The sequence below is a fragment of the Amblyomma maculatum genome, chromosome 4, assembly GCF_055883805.1.
Source record: "Amblyomma maculatum isolate TAMU_Amacu chromosome 4, ASM5588380v1, whole genome shotgun sequence".
Lineage (NCBI taxonomy): Eukaryota > Metazoa > Arthropoda > Arachnida > Ixodida > Ixodidae > Amblyomma > Amblyomma maculatum.
Genome location: NC_139347.1, coordinates 36,107,226 through 36,121,339, shown reverse-complemented (window position 1 = coordinate 36,121,339; position 14,114 = coordinate 36,107,226). Strand labels below are relative to the sequence as shown.

Below are 14,114 nucleotides of genomic sequence, written 5' to 3'. Positions count from 1 at the left end.
GCAATATTTTGCGAAGTCAATTATGGCTCATGTAGAACTACTGTGGAATGTGTTCACCGAACACCTACTTCAGATTGCGATGGTATGCAGTCTCTACTAATTATATTCGTCGTTATGTTTTCGAAATAAATTAAAAATGCTTGCAGATTTCAGTATCCTTCAGAGGAACTGAAAACTTTGTAATTTAATCTTACTTATGAGAAATTCTCATCAATCTCATGAGAAACTTCACCTTATGGCAAGAAGTAAATTACTCACGCTTACACAGCGTTTCGCATGCGGAATGTTTAGTTCTTTCTCATCGATCTTTTTCCTGATGACAACACACAAACAAGAATGTCCCCTGAATTTCTTTAGAAGTTGCGTCAAGTGAACAGTTAAATGCATGTGTAAAATATTTAGCAAATCATTACCATCATGTACTCTTCCGAGCACATGGAAAATAGCAAAAATAACTACGATGCAGAAATCAGGACTCAAACATTCGATCACTAATTACGAGCCTATCTCACTTATATGCCCTACTTACAAACCCAAACCCTTAGGTACACAAAACATCGTTAACATGCATACTGCATGTTGCTCCCTCTACATCGCTGGTTTAAGAGGAGCCTTTAAAAAACCACATTGCTAATACAGCATCGATGATCAAAAACATATTGATATATTTCTACCATGCTTTTCGAAAGCCTTAGACCGCGTGTCCCATCATCAATAAGCAACGAAGCTAGAAGCTTCGTTAGGCAATGGTCCCATAGGTACTTGGTTCAATACTTCTTAATCACATGTTTGCAGTGTGTTTCACCTGCCCGGTATACTTCCAATCCAAACTATCATCCAGAACATCGCAAGGTTGCCTACCGCCCCTGTCGTATTTCTTAAATAAGACAAGGGCCATGAATAACACACAGTTCAACGCTCGATGAATTTGGAAATTAATAGGACTGAGCGTGTTGGTTAGACATCGTAAATCAAAATAATAGCGCAGGAACAAAAGACAGGGATGATGACAAGACAGAACATGTGTTGTCATCTGTCTAGTCATCGTCCCCATCTTTCGTTCCTGCGCTATAATGTTTAATTTGTAAAGCTAAAGGAGGATGTTTTCCACGCAAACTCTTCAATGTTTATTCCAACAAATTCCTCATCAGCATACATTGATACCTTAGAAATTGTACCAAGCCCTTATTGCATTGTTATTTTCAGCCTATGTTCATTCATATACTTTTTTTTTTTACATGTATCAACAGTTGTGTTTTTCTGCCTCATTATTGATGTTGTATTTTGTCATCTAACCGCGCTTCCACTATAGTTTTTACTGTGCACTAAACATTTTCTTGCTTCTTTTATTTCTAACTACAATTTTACTTTCATTTAAAAATTACTGTTCCTGTCGTTGAACAGGCATTTGTCTCTATTTATGTATGTATTTTGTACCCTGCCTCTAAAGATCCCGCCTGGAAGTGACAGCATTTCTAAATTAATTAATTATTTAGTAATGCCGTTCTCTTAGGAGCAATGCACTCACCGCAATCACGGGGGAATCAGCCACGTGTGGAAGACGGAAGCTACATGTGACAGGCATATTAATACATCTTATAGCCTCCTCACATGCATCAAAATTAATTCTGGAGAAGCTCCGATGCCGGCATTTTAAGAATTTCCCCACCAGCGCTCTCGGCACAGTGATCGCAAGCCCTCCATCAAGGCTAGCGTCCTCTTTCCTTGTGCCTGCCTCGCCTAACTCCCCTGGAACGCATGATACTACATTGAAAGTAAAGAGAACTAAAAATAGAAATACTTGCGCCCAGTCGCCGAGAACAGGCGACGATTATAAGTGGTCACGTCATGAATGATACATCATCTCTGCCACGTGGAAGCACGCTCACGTTACGAGGGGCGTAACGAAAACATGACCTGGGATTTCCATTAGTGACAGCTTCCTCGTGCAGTTCTTTGTACATGAAAAGTAAAAAAAAATAAGAAACTGTAACGTCATTCACGCATTCGAGCAATGTAGCGGTTTAGACGTGCAGCGAGGATAAGTCCGCAAGTTTTTTATTTTGTTTTCTTGCTCTATAGAGCCGTCGTGCTAGGTGCTTGAGATTTCGGTCGTATTTGTGATATTGTATGACATTTGTTGTGGTGTCATTCGGAGGAGTTCCGACATTTCTGCTGTAGGTTGGAATCTGGCTTTCTGCAAGTGGCCCACTATGGCATATTTTCCTACATGGGAGTTAGTTCGACGTCCTTTGGACACACGTTTCACATCACAGGCTAATGTCATCGGCGCAGGATGTACAATCATCATCATCATCAATCAGCCTGTACATCAGGATGTACAATAAAGGCGGGGAATTGCGGAATGGTGCCTGGATACGGCTGTCATGCAGGAAGAGGGCGCTACAAGCTATCGATACTTGAGGTGCTCCACGAGTAATAAAGAGAGGGCCTGCGCGCCCTTGAAGCGGGCTCTCGTATACCTTTGAGGACTCTGTCTAACTGTGATGTTGGCCCCACGTGTACTGCCGTCAATGGACCTGATCAGTGTCTTGGTTCGGGCTGGTGGCAAATCTCTATGAAGTTGCATAGCGCACAACAAAGAAGGAACACAACACGAGAGCTAACTTCCATTAAACTAATAAAAATAAACTAAGGAAAAAGTTTCAGGAATGTTTGCTGACAGGTGAGCATGGCAATAATAAAAGAGATAATTCAGGCCGCGGCAACAGAAAAAGATGGGCTGGAAAAGTGTATTAGCAGTCCTTTTGTTTCATTACAAAACAAGATAGAGCTTTTTCTTTCTTTTTTTTTTTTAGGGGGAGGGGGGATTCAAGAGCATAAGGCGATAGTGCTCACGGGTAGTTTGGTTTTTTGTATGCTTTTCGTGTTCTTGCCTATTGACACGTCTGTTGGTTAATAAGACAAGCGTTCTTTTTCTTCTAGTCCAATACTCTGCTTGTCTCTTTATGAAGCTGTCAGCGTCAAATAAAAATTTATTTAGCGGGAAGTAGCGCTTGTGTTGTGTCCCTTTTCTGTTGTGCGCTAACCTCATGTGGACTTGAGTGCGTTGTCGCGCGGAACGTTAGAGAGTTTTAGTTCAGAAGGCTTTGAGGTGATTTCGTGATTAGAGAAATAGCTTGTCGGAAATGCGCATGCGCTGAACTCTATCATGAAAATCGCGCCAGAAATTCCATGGATTTTTGAGAAGTTAGTCAGCGTCTTTTTCTCATTTAGCGTGAAAACATGGCGGCATCCTTGGACTGGGTAGCCGCGGACAGCCGTCCGCTTCAGACGAACAAATAGTCGCTGCAGTCCCCGTTTCACACGTTTACAGGCTGCTACTGGTACTGTCACGTTCTGCTTTCACGAATCTTGCTTCGGCGACGATGTTCAGGGTGTAAAGGAGCTCTGTTGTCGAGATTCGGTCCGGAATTTGATGTTCCTAATAGTTCGCCTACGATGATGCAACCGCTCTGAACACAGCGAATTGGTTTCCAGCCTAATTTTGGTGGTTGCTATATACTGCTGCTAATTTTGGTTATTATTTAATTCTAATTTACGAGAAGGTATTAAGCTGGTTGGGAAGTTTGCATTGAATCTTTTATATGTTCAAAACTCCACTTCAAAGTGGCATGCAAGTGGGGTTCTTTTAGCATACGTCCGTCAATACTGGGAGCAGAAGAGATCACACAAGAAGCGTCATAATCAAAACGTCCAGCGCCAAAGTCGGAGCAATGAACATGCATATAGTGTTCCGGATGACGTCGCAATGCTGCGAGTAGTGCGGAACTTGAATCCGTTTACAGCACCGGAACAGGCGCTTATCTGGTAAACGATCGAGATCCGCCCATAGCCAGTTTTATGTGGAATTAGCATTGATTCAAAGCATACGAAAGCAAACAAAAATATTTTTATGAAGTGTGTGAATACTCACTGCAGCAAATTCATCCAGCTTTGCTTCCATCAGCCAGCGTTTGGGATACGCAAGTCGTCTTAGAGCAATGCAAAGTGCCGGTGGACCACGTACCTTGACTTCTTGGGCGCTAGTGAGTGTCTGGCAAAGCAAGGAAGTTGGATAGTTTCTCAAAGTCGTCTTTTTCGAACCAGGACTGCAATCTGAGCAGTGCACAGTCCACAGCAGATACATCCAGTTCACCCCTATCCGAGTGATAGCGGTGCATAGTCGGCTAACTTCTGGTTTGCAGGGCTATTTCCAAATCGCCGGCTTCAAACAAGGCACTGATAGAAAACTGGCAGCCCATATATAAACACATTTTCGACGGTTACAACTTATATGTGCGCGCCAAAAGCCCGAGGAAAAGTATGCAAACCGGCAAACATAAGAAAACTTCAAGGGTAGACGGGAAGTGGCAGGAAAGCCTGCAAAAACAGGAATTCTTACGCATGGTCAAAGAAGCGCATTTTTTTTTTAAATTTTCTTGCAGTGAAATTGAGGGTGTGCTTACACAAATGTCTCCTGCCTTAGCAATAAAATATCCCTCAATGACCTCCCATTCTGTTCTGTTTTTTGACGTTGCTGGGAATCTTGCATTCTCTAATATAGGTTTACACTTGTGGCGAGGCTGGTTGCAGTGGTCTGCGAGATTACCTCCAAACCCTCCATCAGCATAAGGCTACAAATAGAAACTATACACCATTCAAAAATACGAAATTCCTGATAAAGCTCTCTTCCGTTCCGTTGCAAACAGACATATGGATGTACTAGCGTACATGGTAATGACTAATTACTCCCTAATTTAGCCTGCCTTGTAGGCCAGAATAGGGGGGGGGACTGGTGTTGGCAGTCATTCACACCGGGGGCTTCCATCGTTCGAGCCCGTAATCCGATCCACTTGAGCAGCCCTGCCGAGTCGTAGGCGCTGTCGACTTTCGGACTGCTCTACATCGTTGCTATATGGCAACGGGCAGGGATCGAGCTCCTGACCTAGATCCGGAGCCTTCAACCACTCCACAAGTTTGGAGGCAAATATGTCAATCAATTCACGCTGACTGACTCGCTAAGTTTAGTTTAGTCATTTATTTTATAGGCAGCGTTGCTTATCCGCCGATAGTACCACTCGAAGTGATGCACTCGAAGTGCCGCGTGATGCACTTTACGCTATCGCATGTGGTACACATGTTCATTTTTGTAATGAATTCCTACCACTATCTGTAATTATATGCTCCTGATTATAACATATAAATTGCATCCGGCGCCTCCGTTGAAGGTTCATATATAGCTTTGCATTCAACGTAGGCGAATGTTTTTTACCTCTGAGTCATTTTCATTGCATATTGAAGTTTGAAGTTTGAAGTTTGAAGTTTATTGTATTTCAAAGGTTAACAAAACATGAATACAGAAGGAGGTCCCAAAGTCAAGGACTGCGGAACGGGACCTCCTATGATGATTATTGAAAAGAAATACATATTGAGCAGTTGCAGAAATTATACAATATTTCGCATCAGTGGGTTGGGGCGAATGAAACATGAATTAGTACAGACGCTATTGATGTAATAACAAAGAATAAACACCTAATCACATAAAGAAAACATAGGAAACAATTCATAAAAAAGATATAAAGGATAACACATGAACAGATTACCTTGAAAATTACGATAAGTGTGATAACAAAAACTGACGAAGAGCGGATTTAAAGGCAAAAATAGTTAATGATTGTTTGATAGTTGTAGGTAATGAATTCCAAAGAGTGGTAGCAGAGAATCGGACTGATTGTTTCCCATAATTAGTGTTTGGTTTAGGCAGCAAGAAGTTGTTGTTGATGGCGAAACGTGTGTCCGTACGACGCGGAATTTGATCATTGGTGGTTAGTGAGAATGGAAGTAGCTCTCTAACAGATTTGTACATTAGGATACATAAACTGTAGTCGATTATTTTCATTACAGAAAGAATATTGTGTGATTGGAGCAAACGAAGGGCATTTTCTGATCGGTGACTACAAGTAATAATGCGTATAGCTTGATTTTGGATAATTTGCAGGGAAGATAAGTGCGAAGGGTACGTGTTTCCCCAAGATGAAATGCAGTACTGGATGTGAGTGTGGATGAACGAGTAATATAGAGAAATGAGCGTGGGAATATCAAAATACGGCCGAACTTTAATTAGCACTCTAATGCCATAAGCCATTTTACGAGAAATAGATGTGATGTGAGTCCGAAATTTTAGATGTTTATCAAGTTCCACACCTAAAAATGACACATGATCAGAAGCAAAGATAGAATTAGAGCCGATGTTAACAAACGGGGTTTCGCAGATAATTTGCCGCTGTTTCTCCTGCGTTCACTTGTAACGCGATGTCTCAACGAAGTTTGCGATGCGCTATGTTTTCATATATAGCTGTAATCAATTGAGAGGGGGAAACGGCAGTGCTTCGTCTTTCGTTCGGTCTGCTGTTTAGAAAAAGTTTTATTAGACATTAGACGTTCACATTAGACATTCACATGAGCGGTGACAAATGACCAAAACAGGAAATACACATGATTTTGTACCGTAACCATAAAAGAGGAGATCAGCCGTTCTGGCTGATCTGCACTACAGGAAGTAGGATAACTAACAAGTACTACATGGTCTGGTCTGGAGAGTAGTAAAGCCTCTTTTCGAGGGCTTTTCTCAGTCAGCACCTTGCTTTCAAAAACCGGTCAATCTTTTCTCTCCTCGGAGCGCATCTCATTTCAATAATTCATTTGATTCCAATGAGAGTATAAGGCACGTGTTTACAGACGTCTATATTTTATCCGTCTCACACGAGCGCTCCCTCATTACTGCACACCAACCCTTAAGACGCGCGAACCTTGCGAAGAGATCAAAGCTAAACGTATGCTCATTAAGCGCACGGAGCTGATACGATTTTCCTTCTTTCCGAAGCTCGCGCCTCATTTGCGCCCTTGACACGCACTGATAGCATTTCCAGGCGATGGGTTTTAATCGTATAGCATAAAATTGTCGTGTCTCAGAAAATCCGGATTCGGAGTTGCCGTTGTAACAGAAAAAATCCAATTGATTGAGAGGACAATGACGTCATAGCTACATGACCATGCACAGACATTTCAAGCACACTTCAAAGCCCACGTTCAACGTGATGTCACCAGTGGGAGAATGACATGTAATACTAGTTAGAGGTCGCCGTAGGCTCTCACATGAAGTCGTTTAAAGTAGGCACATTTTCTCTTAAAGGGAAATATCAGGAATTTCAAGTTTCGGGCAGTGTTCTAACCCTCTACCCAAGACAGAATAAATACACACCGACACAGAGCAAACATATACAGCTTGAAAACAAGGAGGGATACAAAATAGCAACAAGACCAATCGCTCGCGCATGATGCCCTTATCTTTACTCAAAAGCTCAGATACGAGTGGACATCCGAAAGGGCTGGCCCAAAAGCAAACGATGGGCTCAACGGGGAAATAAAGTCGGCGGGGACGCAGAGATAGGAAAAAATTGAGACGCCATGCAGTGCAAGTCCATGGAGAGGTCCTCTTTAGCAAAGCAAGTGATGCCGAAATAGCACTTCCTAGATATGTGTCTCTCTCTCGTCCGTTTCTCCGTCGTTTTCATATTCAAAGTAGCGGCCAATTCATGTGATCATAGCTACATCCGTGCAAATAATTTCTTACCTGTCACTTGGCCACGCATACAATGGTGTCTACCATCTGGTCCCCCATGTGTGACGTCATGATTCCCCGAAGCCCCTAATCGCGGCATTATCGACTATACTATCGACCGACCTTGTAGACCTTTGCATCGGGTGAAGGAGTTGTGTGTGTGTGTGTGTGTGTGTGTGTGTGTGTGTGTGTGTGTGTGTGTGTGTGTGTGTGTGTGTGTGTGTGTGTGCGTGCGTGCGTGCGTGCGTGCGTGCGTGCGTGCGTGCGTGCGTGCGTGCGTGCGTGCGTGCGTGTGTGTGTGTGTGTGTGTGTGTGTGTGTGTGTGTGTGTGTGTGTGTGTGTGTGTGTGTGTGTGTGTGTGTGTGTGTGTGTGTGTGTGTGTGTGTGTGTGTGTGTGTGTGTGTGTGTGTGTGTGTGTGTGTGTGTGCGTGCGTGCGTGCGTGCGTGCGTGCGTGCGTGCGTGCGTGCGTGCGTGTGTGTGTGTGTGTGTGTGTGTGTGTGTGTGTGTGTGTGTGTGTGTGTGTGTGTGTGTGTGTGTGTGTGTGTGTGTGTGTGTGTGTGTGTGTGTGTGTGTGTGTGTGTGTGTGTGTGTGTGTGTGCGTGCGTGCGTGCGTGCGTGCGTGCGTGCGTGCGTGCGTGCGTGCGTGCGTGCGTGCGTGCGTGTGTGTGTGTGTGTGTGTGTGTGTGTGTGTGTGTGTGTGTGTGTGTGTGTGTGTGTGTGTGTGTGTGTGTGTGTGTGTGTGTGTGTGTGTGTGTGTGTGTGTGTGTGTGTGTGTGTGTGTGTGTGTGTGTGTGTGTGTGTGTGTGTGTGTGTGTGTGTGTGTGTGTGTGTGTGTGTGTGTGTGTGTGTGTGTGTGTGTGTGTGTGTGTGTGTGTGTGTGTGTGTGTGTGTGTGTGTGTGTGTGTGTGTGTGTGTGTGTGTGTGTGTGTGTGTGTGTGTGTGTGTGTGTGTGTGTGTGTGTGTGTGTGTGTGTGTGTGTGTGTGTGTGTGTGTGTGTGTGTGTGTGTGTGTGTGTGTGTGTGTGTGTGTGTGTGTTTACCCTACAATCACCATTGATGGCGAAATGGCGGTCCACATGCTTAAAGGGCAACTCCGGGGGTTTTTTGACATTCGAATATTGTAGTGAAACTTTTACCACAGGTTCTTCTCTCCGTCGTGACGCATTCTACAAAATTTGAGTGCCGTACGATAATCCGTTCACGCGCAATACGGCTTTAAAATATGCCGTTTTCATGGCTTAAGTTGAGAGTATTTCTGCGGGCAACACTGAGTTTCTGACGTCACAAACAGTATACAGGCGTTAATGTCTACTTCCCGCGTGATTATGAAATTGTGAGGTTTATATTGAACTACCTCAGACATTTTACGCAGTGCGGCATGATTTCCATACTTTATTTTCACCATCCAACGCACGTACGAGTGTTTTTCTAATACTGAGCGTGACGTCACCATTTCGTCAAATGTGACATCGTTTCTGGCCGTGAAATCAGTTTCGGTTTCGATTTGCTGTTTTTCTTTTTTAAAAATACTTCTAATTGGAATTTTGGAACACGGTTTTTTGTGTTGGAGTCAGGACGTGCCGAGGAATGTAATTCAATTAAGAACACAAAATGATGAAAAAACCACCGGAGTTGCCCTTTAAGATACAGGCTTTTTAGTGGCGTAAAACAAATTGACACCATATAGCGCAGAGAATAGTTTTTCAAGCTAAATCCTCACATGTGCGAGATAGAAAGAGAGATAGACAGCAAACTTTACATAGTGCAAGAACGTCATGCAGAGCTCCCGTGGTTGGGTCCTCATTCCAGGACTCCCGCGGCCTTTGCTGCCCGGCTGGCCCGTTCGACCAGCCAAAGCTGGTCATTCAGTTCCGAACTGGACAGCGCAGCCTCTCATTGCTACGACGTGGCGTTGTGGCTTATAGGCACTACATCTATTTTGTTGCAGGCCAATGTGATGTGATAATGTGTCGGTTTCTGTCCTCATGAGGGACATGTGTTCCTGCATACAGTCGGATTTATCTTGCTGTATAAAGGCAGGCATGGATAACAATTTGTTTCTAGCTGCCACCAAGACACCGGCTGCTCCCTGTTTAACACCTTGTGGGGCGGAGGATACAGTCTTGTGGTCCCCCGGAAGTGTGCCAAAATGTCTGCTTAGATACCTCGGTCTCTTCGGCCTCTGACCTCCCTCAGTTTGCGTAACCTCGAGCTATGAGATCGGCCTGGATGTTCTCGGCAATACCGTCGTGCCCCGGAACCCAAAGTATGAGTTGTTTTTCGTCGCTTATCCCACCGACCTTCAAGACGGCGGCCGCTTTTTTTGTCAATCCTGCCATTGGTTAATTCTTGGCAAGCATCTTGCGAAATGGTCATAACTACTAGCGACCGCCCGGATCCATTGCCCTCATAGCGACCGCTAGAGTAACAGCGGCCTCCTCGGCAACAGACACGGTTCAGTTCCGTAGTGAAGCGCTCATTTTCTCCTTTAGCTGAAAATCTATCACCTGCACCACCGAATCTCTTTCGTTTGAGTACATCGCCACATCTACATATAACGGTGTAGATGTACGAGAGATTCGTACAGACGACCTTTCTTCCTCAAAAGCGTGAGAGGGTGCGACTTTCGGCGCTCCGGGACAGGCGAACCAATAGTAGTAGAAAGATGCGGGTAGTACATTCAAATTTTTGTTCTATGTTGCACACCTCAATACAGAAATGAGTAACTAGGATTAAATTCTGAAAAAATCGAGATAACGCTCTTAATCATTTTTTTTTTTGCACGCAAATATCAAACGGCACTTTCCAAGCGCGAAGAGTTAGGTGTCTGACTTCTTATGGAATGATTAAGCAATGCAATGCTTTATTTGGTGGCAGGAAAAAATTCAGATGTCTTTCTCTGCAGTGCAGAGTGCATACTTGTCAAGCGCGAGGAAATCAAAGGCTGCATATATACGCATTGCCCCATTTTCCTTAATAGTGATTTACAAGGTAGACGGGAGAGCATTGTCGATGAAATAGCAAGGCGCATGCGTGGATTTTCGCATTCTCCTAAACCACGGAGAATAGAACTACGGACGCACTTCAGACTCTGGTTTCTCTCAGTGTTTTATGATACCCCGTTTCACTCACAGGATAAAGTTTGGAGCACTCACGTCATGCTGCCTTTTGTGCTCCCAAAAGATGTCGCAAGGGAAAACAAAAGGATACCATCACAACTGTCCTTTGTCCATGAGCTCATTTAGGCTTAACCTTGATTTAGTCCCTTGCAGGCGAGCAAGCATTCTTTATCGCCTAAGGCTAGTAGTATCCAATACGGATTCTTTGACACAGTGCACATTACGAACAACTCCACGTTTAAATGTGACCTGAGTGCTAGTCGTGTTTGCCATTCGCTACACTGTGAGACTTCTTGGATGCTGTGTTCTCCGATTCAAGCTTTGACGTCCCTCGTCTCTTGATGTATGAGTGGATGTAGAAATTGATGAAGAGGCACATTACGAGAAAAGTCTGGGCGTTGGCGATCCAGATGAGGTAACGGGGAAAGCCGCAGTCTACGAAAAGGGGGATCGCCATATGACTCATGAACACAACGTTCTGGATGATCTGGATGCGTGTCAGGTACTTCTTCCACCAGAGGTACTTCTGCATGCCAGGACCCAAGGCGGCTAACAGGTAGTATGTGTACATGACCGTGTGGACGCCAGCATTGATGGCCAAACCGAGCGCAGGCTGTCCCTCCGGAGCAAAGAGCACCCAAAACCAGGCGTTCACTGAGACGATCACGTGGTGTATCACGTGCAGGTGGGTGATCTGGTTAAACTTCTTGCGGAGTACAAAGAACACTGTGTCCAGGAAGTCAGCGTACCTTACAGCGACGTACCACCAGCCAGTACGGTAGTAGTACGCTAACTCTTCGTCCATCTGTCCAGTAACGCCCTGACACCAGAGGCTGTAGCGCCGGCGAGGATAGTACGCATGGAAGACAACAATGTAGCAGAATCGGGCGTTGAGTAGAACCATGGCCAGATTGTAGAGGCGCACGATGTTGATTATCTGGAAGGGTTCCCTGTTTTTCATCCAACGTGGGCCAAGAACCTTGACGAAGTAGACGTAAAAAATGACCAGGGGAAATACGAACAGGGGGTTCATTACTAAAGGATAGTCCCGGGTTCTGGGGTCTCCCATTTGCTGAATCTGGCTGGCCAACTTCAGCGGGTTTAGGCTGAGGGCAGTCGCAGTCATGTTTCAGGGCTTATCGGTGGTCAGGAACACTGGAAAACGAAGCAAAATATAGAGTTCAGTATTTTTTTAATCAGAATATATTCTATATTCTTTTTCAAGTTTAATTACATCATATGGGATAATATTGGGGCTTACTATTGTGACTAACAAAAACCAAACAGGCCAGTTCATTCTGTTGTTCTTCTTGACATTGTTCATTCCTTCTCCAGCACACTGTCATCAATTTTGCGGCGTAAATTGCTCTTAAACGTAAGATATATGGTTCATGCAATTTTTTGCACATATATTTTCCAATGAAGACGACCGTGTAGTTCCTCGAGACCTGCTGGGATCAACAGCGAACAGCAATCGGGAAATAGCAACTTGTTGATGTAACATTGCTAGTTGATGAACAATAAAGCAAGTTCGTTCCGAAAAATTGAATTGCTTCCTTGAATAAGCAGCGGCAATGTTATTTTTTGTATAACACAAAAGACATGAGCCTTCGTTTTTATGATACCTGGCATGTGTCTCTCCGAGCGCTTTCAACTCTATCACTTAATATATCCGGGTAGTAACCAAGTATATATATATACACACACATACTTGGCCGCACAAATCTTGGGCCCAGTGTTGGTACGGTGTTGGCAATGTCCGGGCCAATGTAGGACTGGTCGTTACCAATGTAGTACCAACACTGGACCCATGGTTTGTGCTGCCTATATATATATATATATATATATATATATATATATATACATATATATATATATATATATATATATATATATATATATATATATATATATATATATATATATATATATATATATATATATCCAAGTGTACAAAATGGCCTTTTATCAGCAGAGAAAAGTTTATCGCTAAGAAGGTAATTTCTCTTTCAGTCTGGACTGATGTCATGGTGCGGAGATTGGCTTTGCCACTATATCAAAAAAGATTGCTATAAAATCAGCAAATACTGACTTTTCGATTCACATGCATTTCCCACTTAGAACTATGTACATTTCTACAGCCGAGAAAAGTCGCCGAAATCATTTTATTTACAACTTTTATGGTAACAGCACAGTAAGTGCACAAGAATTACTAATGTCGATCATGAATGTTGCAAGATTTGTCCTAGAAAATGTTAATTATAAGGATCTCAGTTGCATTTGCGAGCCAACCCTCACCATTTATTTGGACTTCAGCATCAAACCTTTTATAGCTAAAAATAAAGTGTCGAGCAGCATTTATAAAATTTTTGTTTCGCATTGTTCATTGCTCCAGAGCCTTTCTGGAAACTGTTTCACAATGTACCTGGTAACACTAGATTTCGTTTGCCGATGTCTCATCACCTGAATTCAATATCATTTTCTTTTCATGCTAGTGCCGAATGCTTGTGTCACTGTCAAAAATATTTATTCAAAATAATTGTAAGACTCCTATTTGAACAGCTGTGACGATCACTATGTGAAAAATCATTTTTCTCCAGTTTTCATACAAGAACCACCTTCGGTACGATTCATAGAAACTATTTACGGGTCGATGCACTTTCCACACACCGTAACATTTTCCATTTTCCATAGCTTTGTTAAAAGACGTGTTTCAATCATCCAGTTCAAAGTAGAAGAAAATCACCTCGACAACAACTTCCATGTCATTTCGCAGCACACTACCAAAGCCCATTTCGTTTTAACTTCTATATTTAATATTTCCTTTCTTCTTCTTCTTGTTCTCCTTGAGAAGGAATGCAAACCTAAAGCCTGCTTATGCGATTTCTTAATAATGGTTTGCACTGCTTTTCTGTCAGGAGTACACCGCTTCTGTTTTATCGACAACAAAGTTTTGAGCATATAGAAGTTTTATCGACAATGAGAAAAACAAATCTGGAGATAGTAAATGCGGTGCTTACCTTTGGCTATAAACGAAGACTGGAGCGCGACTCGTTGCACCCAAAACTAACTGCTGCACTGATACTATGGCACTTCTGCCGCTTTGTTAACGTTGTTAACTTCTATTCTAGGTACCCTGAGCTATACTAGATCGGGAACATGTTTTACAGCATCAATAACTGGTCATCGCTATTAACACGCGCTGTCCAGAGTGGCTTTCTGTGCAGTTTTCTACAAGTCGCGCCGTTCCAGGAGACTGTTCTTGTGCATGCCTAATGCAAGGGGACCGCTCTTCAACGACGCCTTCTAGCGTGAGATAGATGAGAGGGAAACACACGCGGCTTGGCCCATTATTAAACTCTGCTTCAGCT

The 14,114-nt window shown here is 43.4% G+C and overlaps 1 pseudogene; it reads right to left on the bottom strand.

Annotated features, from left to right (window-relative positions):
• Positions 1–10,999: 10,999 nt before the first annotated feature.
• LOC146190694 (very long chain fatty acid elongase AAEL008004 pseudogene) lies at positions 11,000–11,869 on the bottom strand (annotated as a pseudogene).
• Between the last annotated feature and the right edge of the window lie 2,245 nt (positions 11,870–14,114).